Raw genomic sequence first — 8,912 nt, forward strand, 5'->3', positions numbered from 1 at the left:
TTATTAAAAAATAGTGCTTTTATAAACGTAGATTTTTTTTTTTTTTGAGAGAGGTTTTTGCTATAGGGCCTTGCGCTTGCCAGAAAGACAGGGAGAGACAGAGAGACAGAAAGTGAGAAATCATCCCCCCTGGGGGATGGCCACGCCACAATCCCTTCTCCTCCATTCTCCTCTTGGGATCTTGGGCATGCACGCACACGCGCCCGGTGTGAGTTTTAAGCCACCAGGTCCGGGACTCAAACCGCGGACAACTACATGGGAGTCCAGCAACATAGCCATTACGCTAAATGCTAGTCCCTTATAAATGTAGATTTTGATGGGAACAGAAACTATCTTATACATTTTATCTCTCATTATCTGAACTGTTGTCAAATAAGTCTATCCATATCTAGGATGTTGAAAGCAGTTTGCTGAATTTAGTATGTTGTAAAAATCAGTTCTCTGATTACTGGATACACAATGAGGTTTTTTAAGAATTATTTTATTCAACTTTATTTATTTACTTATTAATTTAAATTTGACTAGAAAGGGATAGAATGAGAGAGAGAGAAAGAGAGCAAGAGATGGAAAGGGAGAGCAAGCTGCCAGGTCTGGAACTTGAACAACGGTCCACTATGTGGGATCCAGCACCCTTAACCACCACTCCACCTGCCGGTGTCCAACAATGAAGTATTAGTTTGTTTACCCAAAGCTAAAGCAACTGCAGCAAAGAGGATTTTTTTTCCCTGAAAGTTACTGAGAAAGGTGATGGCAAGGACCCATTTATTTTTAGATCTCTTGGGTCCAATAACATCTGCTAGCCAAAATTATTTTTAAAAGAAGCTATGGATGTGGAAATTATAATCTGAATAGAAATTCCAAAGAGAAAATTATCACTTCATTTGGAATAGATGAGGGAATTATTTTGAACTATGTTCTATCCCTTAATTATTCTATTATATACAGATCTTAACTCCTTCAGGAAGAGTGTATGGTATAAGGATACCAATAAGCATTTACAGAATATTAACAAACCAACAATAGGTTGATGATTCACTCTGGATTCATGCCAGGGTCTGTGAAAGAACTCAATAAACATGATATGCATTTCAAAAACTGCTAATCATAATTAAACTTTCCAAACCCCTCAATCCTATAAATTATATTAAATAGAATATCAGCAATTGGCCTGCCCCTACTCCCCTTATAGCATCACAGACCCTATGATTATCAGCCTTGGAGAAGTGGGCCACAATACTATATTCTTCTCCCAAAAAAGGTGATGTTTGGCTTTTTTTTTTTTCCCCCCCACTAACTGATGGCATAGAGTTGTAAACTGTTCTCTTTCTACTATATTTATCTGTGGTTGTAGTCCCTTTATTCCATAAGGACAATTTTTGTTATTTTTTTTCAAATAAGCAGTGCAATTTACCAATGTAGGTCTTCTTTCTTAATTCGTCTTTTGTCATATACATTATTTTAAAAAATGTTATAAATTGCTCATTAGAATATCGCAACAATCCATAAGCAAATTCGAACCCAGTCTGTAGCCCCTGAGGGATGTGAATCCACGTCTTCAATGACTGAAAAGGCAAATTATGACCCTGGTACTAACAAGAGTAACTGGACTCCCGCCAATGCCGCCCCCGGGACCTGCTTGCTCTGTGCTGCCGGTCCGGGGCGGGTCTGCTCCGTGGCAGCCGGTTTCACCAGCACTGACCCCGCCCGGAGGGGAACAAGGTGCCGTCCGGAGCGTGGCCTCGCACAAAGACGCGCCCAGGCGGGGAGCCCAGCCCGTCTCCCCTGGCTGTCTGGTCGCGCCCTCGAGCCCAAGGGCCGAAGCGCAGCCAGAGCTCAGGCGCTCCCCCGCCTTCTCTTCTGCTCATTTTATTAAAAAGGAAAAAAAAAAAAAAGTGCAGAGTTGGGTTGGGGGGGAATGGGGAGAAGAAGTCCCGCCCCTCCGCCCGCCCTCCGCCTCCTATTGGCTAGGACCCTGATTACGTTCAGCAGCGATGCACCAATGGAGAGGCGCAATACTGCGAGGTGGGCCGGGCCCGAGCGGGGCGCACGCCCGAGACGCTCGCCCCTCTGGGCCTCGGTCCCCGCCTCTTCCCCTCCTCTTCCCCTCTCTTGCTCCCCACATTGTCTCTGCCTCGTTTCTCTCCTAGTTGAGGAAAAAAAAAATCACCATCATCCTTAGGGAGTCCATCGCCCTCCGAAAAACAAAACCAGACATGATCCTGGGCTCTCGCTTCTGAAGGCTTTGCCTGATATTGGAGGGAGCCTAGTCTCAAGTCGGGAAAGGTCACGGCAGGGCAGCCCCCAAGCCCCTCCGCGTCGCGTCCCCGCGGGCCGGCCCCTCTCGGCCCTGCGCCCCGCGGCCCCGCAGCCTCCCGCGGCCTCCCGCCCCGTCCCCTCCACTTTCCCAGGAGCTGGGCCGCGAACACCTCTCTATTGATGGTGTAGCGCATTAGGGGAAGGTAAGTCTCCAACTTGCCTGCGCTGTGTCGTGTGCTTTCTCTTTTGGCCCCTCATCCTGGTGAAGGGTGCTGGGTGGGCCAGGAGGGTCGGCCGTGAAAGCAGTCACCCGTCCTGGGTGAGCCAGAGGGAAAAGACTGGTGTCGAAGCCACAGAAGTCGAGGGCAGAGCAGGAGGGTGACAGAGGATAAAGGGCCAGGGACTTCTTTAGTCCTGCCCGGGCCAGGTGACTGTCGTACGTGCCTTCTGACCCCTGTTCTCTCTTGGAAGCTTCATGATCTTGTACTTGTCTGAGGTTAAACTGTTTCATGTGACTAAATTACTGGCTGAGCTGTGGGAGTGAAGGAAGTCAGGGACTGAAACTGTAAATTTCTTGAATGTTTGTGGATTTGGTGGTTTTTGGGGGCGGACTTTTATTTAATAATTTTCACATTAGGGGAAGATAGCCTCTAGTTCTCTGTTCTATTTGATCACAAAATTATGAAACCAAAAATCAGTTGCAGCAGAATAGAATTCTTACCATGTTTTAGTTCTGCTCTTTGAAGCAGGATGGATTCTATTAATTGTTTAAGGTTATTGAAAAAAAGATAAATAGTTTTTCATAGACTGTGTGTGTGTGTGTGTTGGGAGGTGGGCAAGTATTGCAGGTTTTCTTTGAAACTGGTTGCTTGAGAAGTTGTTGAAAGGAAAACAAAATGATTCATTGTTGAATTGTCATTTTTCTCTGTCTCTTTTCCAAGGTTTGCTTACAATTTTTCTGGATTACAGACTTCAAACAGTGATTTAAGCAAAATGTGTCCTCGAGAAACTGGGTGCTTTAAATGTTTCAGTATGTGTTACTATTTTAAGGTACATTTAGAAAGTAGTTTTGTTTGAATCTTGAAATAGCTGTCTCCAGAGCAATTTTTTAAACACAAAAAAGGTAACTAGTAAAACGGTGAACTTGGTGAACTGCAAAAAAAGGTTTTTAATGCCAAGTTCACTATAAAATAAGGTTTTTAGTGTGACACAAATTAATGCATCCTATGTTTAGATTTGAAACAGTTTGGATCATTGCTTTCCATTTAAAAAGAGACCTTTTTGTCTGGTGTACACTAGTCTCTAGTCTGAGTCTGTTGGGGGAGGGGAAGAGGATGGATCTATTTAGTAATAAAAATCATCCTTGGGTAGATATTTCCTTCCATGGATTTGCTTGCTGAGTTAATTCCACTGTAAATTGTAAACCAGTTTTGATTTTGGTGGCCTAGGCTAGGTGGAAAGCTGACTTCCAGCAATCCCTGTTGTTGAGGTCTAAGGGAAAAGAGGCACACAGACACACACACACACACACACACACACACAGACACACACACACACAGACACACACACACACACAATACCAGGCTGAGGGCAGTTTTGATTTTGGTGGCCTAGGCTAGGTGGAAAGCTGACTTCCAGCAATCCCTGTTGTTGAGGTCTAAGGGAAAAGAGGCACACAGACACACACACACACACACACACACACACAGACACACACACACACAGACACACACACACACACACAATACCAGGCTGAGGGCTCATTGTTCTTCCATACACACATTCATTCTCTCTCTCCCATATTTGGGACTAGGTTTGCACAGACAAACAGCTCTTTTTGGGAAAGAGGAGAGAAGATGGGGGAAGGGAGGGTGCTTTTTTTTTTTTTCAGCTTTCTTCCACCCATCTCATGTCTGGCCTTTTCTTCAACCTTGGGAGTCAGAAGAGTACATCGGAAACTAAAGGACACCAAAACATGTTCAGAGTCTCCTTTTCTCTGTCTGTCTTCTGCAGCCTTGGTTTCTGCTGCTCTTTCTTTTTTGTGTATGTAAAGATAAAATGCCTCTTTATGTGTGGTGGCCCTACAGTCAGCTCTCAGGGCTTTCATATTCCTCTCTGACTTTGTTGGGGACACTGATTTATTTACTTGACTGTTATTGTCATGAATGTGACCAGGGTCCTCTTTTCTAGGTAGAAATAGGTCATCTCAGTTAAGATGATAAAGACTGTATTTGAGGTTAATGTTTATCAAAATCATGGTGTGTGCGTGTATTAGTGATCTGATGGTTTGATGGTCAGGTTTGCTGGCTATTGAGCTGTCACTGTTATTTTTTGTGAATGAGGGTAAAAGAAAAGATTTGGTTTTCTGGTTTGGAGGCTAGTATAGATAGGCTTCTTTGAACATTGGACAGGAAATAAAACTGAGAGTCCACCCAGGGTAAACTCTGCTCCTGCCCAAGGATGGAGATTGATGTGAATACGTATGGCTTGCAGAATAGCACCTTCTACTGGTTAATTGCTACGAGGGATCCAGACGGAGAGGATGGGGGAGGGGATTAACAGCTGAGGCGTAATGATTTTCTTTTAAACGCAGTTGTAATGCCTTTCTGCAAATGCCACTTCCTGGAGCTGCTAATACAGATGCCCTTTGACAGGCACGGTTGCATTGAGGCTTTATTATGTTATTGGCTATGTCTTGACATTAATTTGTTCTATTATTAGAAGTATTTACACATTGCAACTTCCAAGGATTCCTTTGAATTGATACTCTTCCATCTTTATGAGAAAGAGTTTGTCTTGAAATATTAAACAAAATTAGTTTAATTTGCATTTCAGGTGTTGGAAACTATACATATACTATTAGTCTTTTGAAAAAGTTTTTAGTATCATTAGTAAAAAGTCAAATAAACCCTTTGTCTAGTACTGGACAGAGAGGTTTTCCTTAAGGATTTTCCTTATGTAGAGGGGTGGAGGGCTAGAGGAGGAGTCAAGGTGGGAAGATCTCACTAAAATGAGCAACTTCGTCTATGTAATAACAGTGGATTGTAGTAGTATTGTTTTCAAAAGTCATTAAATGTAAGTAAAATTAAGTATGACAAGATGACTTATATAGGTTATACATATATTTTTAAAGAATTATTTAATTTAAAATTTATTCATTTATTTATTTTAATTTGACCAGAGAGAGACACAGAGAGAGAGAGAGAGAGGGGAAGGGAGAAAGCAAGCCACCAGGTCTGGGACTCGAACCATGGTTAGCCATATGGGAATATCCAGCGCCTTAACCACTATGCCATGTACTGGTCCCATATAGGTTATATTTTTAAGAAAAGTAAAATTTGGAAGTCAGATAAAATGTGAAGCGAGAGTATATATAGATTAACAGAGAAGAGGGCCAAATTCCTGCTTAAAGGCTTCTAAACCAGGGTGTGGTTTCAGAGATTTGCTTAATAAATGTCTTGAAAGATTTTTTGTTTCTTTGTCTATGTATGAATGTATTGTGTGTGTGTGTGAGAGAGAGAAAGACAGAGTATTGATAGAGTATTGACTGGTTATTACCATATTGGAATCTTCCTGCCACAGCCTCCCAGCCAGCCAGGAGTACAGGCATGAACCATCCTGCCTTGTCCAGAGGGTCAAGAGCTAAACCTGGGCCTCCATGTGTCGTCATTGTCTTAGAAGTAGGTCTTAGCAGCGTCTGCCACCTTGGCTGAGCCTGTAAGAGTTTTTATCGTCACACATGCCAACCCGTCTCAGTTGCTTTAATGTAATGAACTGTTAGGTTTGCAGTGTTAAGGGGGACGGGCATGTCGGATAAACATTCTTTGTTCCAGACTAATTACTTGTAGGAAATGTGATTTCTGATTCACTTTGCTTCCAAAAGTTAAAGCATAATCTCTAAAGTTGTATATGTTCTACATTGAAGTATATTAGTTTAAATGTATTATTTAATGGGAATAGTCAGGAAATTTCAATCCAGTATATTCTCTGCCAAAGTTTTGTTACAAGGAAACTAGAGTAACTGAGAACCAATTTATAACAAATAGGTAATCCAAATCAAAAAATAAAATGTGCCAGTTAATTTTTCAACTTTGACTTATCAGCTAGTCAAAAAAGTTCTTTGAAAATGGGAAGGTAATCATTGTTAGGTTCTGTAATAATTTTATATAATATTGAAGAGATGCTGAACTGAAGTATGCCAGATGCTATAAAAACATGTATATATAATATGATCTATACCCTTTTAAAAACCTGTGTATGTTGAATATTATGGATTTAGTAAGCACCCATTACTTTAAATTAGCTTTGAATCTTTAACATCTTGTTTAAATTTCAGTAATCAAAAAAACATTTAAGTAGTAAAATAAGTTGTATATATCAAGTTCTTTTGGGAATAGTTGCTTTCCTACTAACTGATTTTGGCAGCTACTTTTGTATTTGATTTAAAGGTTAAGATAGCAGAAACTCAGATGTTTAAGTGAGTCATTACTGTAACCTAGCTGTGAACTTCATTACACACACACACACATCAAACACTATTGTCTTACATAATCAGTTTCTGATACTGCTGTGCTCTAATTGGGCGTAGATTTTTTTTTTTAACAACTAGGAATTTTTCTTAAGTCATATTGAAATGATTATTATTTATTAATATCTTGATAGTTATGCCAAAGGCGAAGCATTGCTTGTCATGTTTCAGTGTGATTTTTGTTGAGTCTGCTGGCTTGTGTTTCTTAATCTCTTGTCTAACAAAGGTCTAGTTTATTTATTTATTTTAAAAAATTTGTCAGAGGGTGCCTGTGTTCACCAGAGACAGAGAAAATGCTGAGAGAGAGAAAGAGAGCGCGTGCTTGCACAAGCACCTCCTTGGTGTCTACGATTACATTGCAGTCTCTTCTCCATTTCTCCGTTCAGTTGGGATTTTCTGGCTCACGCACACAGGTACCCTGCTAGTCTGGTATTCGAATTGTGTAGTTGGTCATGTGAGACCTGGCTCCCTTAAACACTAGGCCAGCCTATGTTCCAGTGTTTTTTAAGTAATGAGGAGAAATAAGCATTTAAGTGAGTGTTAGAGGGGCTACCAAGTGATGTGGTAGTTAAGGTGCTAGCTAGACTCTCACCTGGCTGATTGAAGTTCAGCCCTGGACTCAGTGGATTGAAAATTGCATGGGGGCATGTGTGTTCCCAAAACTCTTAGGAGAATGGAATGGAATGTGACGTGGCATTCTCTCAGGGGGTGATTTCTCACTTTCTCTCTCCAGTGAGCATATGCGCCCTATCGCAAAAATTCTTTAAAAAAAAGTGTTAGAAAATTGTTAAGATTGATTAAACTATTAAAAATATATATATATTTTTGGCCAATGGGCACATGCATTTTCTAGACACAAGACAGACAGAGAGAAAGTAAGAAAAAACCCTCCTGGGGGCATGGTCACACCATCATCCTTTCTCCTACATTTGTTTTTGGAATTTTGGGCATGCACACATGCATTTGCCCATGTGTTTCCCAAGTCACTGGGTCAGGGATTTAAACTGTGTAGTCAGCCATGTGGGTCTAGCCTCTTTAACCACCAGGCTATAGGCTGGCTCACTTAAGCATTTTAACCAATATTTGACCTGGAATAACTCAGACATGCCCAAATACGAAATATATTTGTTAACTCTATGTTTTGGTTGGAATTATGATTTATATAACTAACTTATTGGTATGCCAGGTATTGTAAAATATAATACCTATTTGTCATGTAACTAGGCCGGATAATACTATTAATAATAAAAGTGTTTTTATTTTTTTATTTTTTTTTTAAAGTAAACTGTCTGTGCCAGGGTAAAATTATTTTTATATGGTAAAACTTTCCAGTATATCAGCAGCTATAATTAATAGATATAACTGAAACTTTCCCTTATATGATAATTCATAGACCACTTGGTATTTGAAGAATCCTCCATAGCCTGTTTGCCTTGGGATTTTGCATCAGAAGTTGAGGCCATGGGTCATGCTCTAATTTTACCTTGGTTATATACGTGACTATCAAGCACTTCGTTTTGGCTGTTTTTTTTTTCTTTTTGGTGATTCCTTGTTTTTATTTTTTTAAAGAATTATTTTATTTAACTTTATTCATTTATTCATTTTTATTTATTTTAACCAGAGAGGGACAGAGTGAGAGAGCGAGAGAAAGCTGCCAGGTCCAGGATTCAAACTGTGGTCAGCCATGTGGGAGTCCAGCACCTTTAACCAACACGCCACCTGCCAGCCCCTCATTTTGGCTGTTTTGATCGCAGGAACAGAAAGTCTCTCAAGAGCTCAAGGATTGGGGAACAGTGGAACAGAAATTTAAGCCTTAAGAGTCAGGTGTCATGGAGCCAGCAGGTGGCATGGTGATTAAGGCGTTGGACTCCCACATGGGTGATGTTGGTTCTAGTACCAGACCTGGCAGCTTGCTTGCTAGCTTTCTCTCCCTCTCTCTCTGGTGACGATGTATGCCCTATAGCAAATTAAAAATAATAATGATAATAAATTAAATAATTCTAAAAACAAGAGTAGTCAGGTGTCACAGAAGAACAAGGATGTTCATTTGTCCCTCATGGGTGCTGACATACTGTTAGGGATATGGATTTTACCAGTTTTAGCGACCAGATGCCTTGTTGCCTAGTCA

At 40.9% G+C, this 8,912-nt stretch overlaps 1 protein-coding gene across 1 annotated transcript in view; it reads left to right on the forward strand.

Moving 5' to 3' along the window:
• The first annotated feature begins 2,073 nt into the window (after nt 1–2,073).
• The window catches only part of RERE (arginine-glutamic acid dipeptide repeats), a 545,831-nt gene continuing 538,992 nt past the window's right edge, over nt 2,074–8,912 (forward strand). The window contains 1 exon segment of the mRNA XM_006145378.3: nt 2,074–2,459. The gene's annotated coding sequence lies outside the window, so the exon portion shown is untranslated.

The sequence above is a fragment of the Tupaia chinensis genome, unplaced genomic scaffold (assembly GCF_000334495.1).
Source record: "Tupaia chinensis unplaced genomic scaffold, TupChi_1.0 Scaffold000146_1, whole genome shotgun sequence".
In the NCBI taxonomy this organism is placed as follows: Eukaryota; Metazoa; Chordata; class Mammalia; order Scandentia; family Tupaiidae; genus Tupaia; species Tupaia belangeri.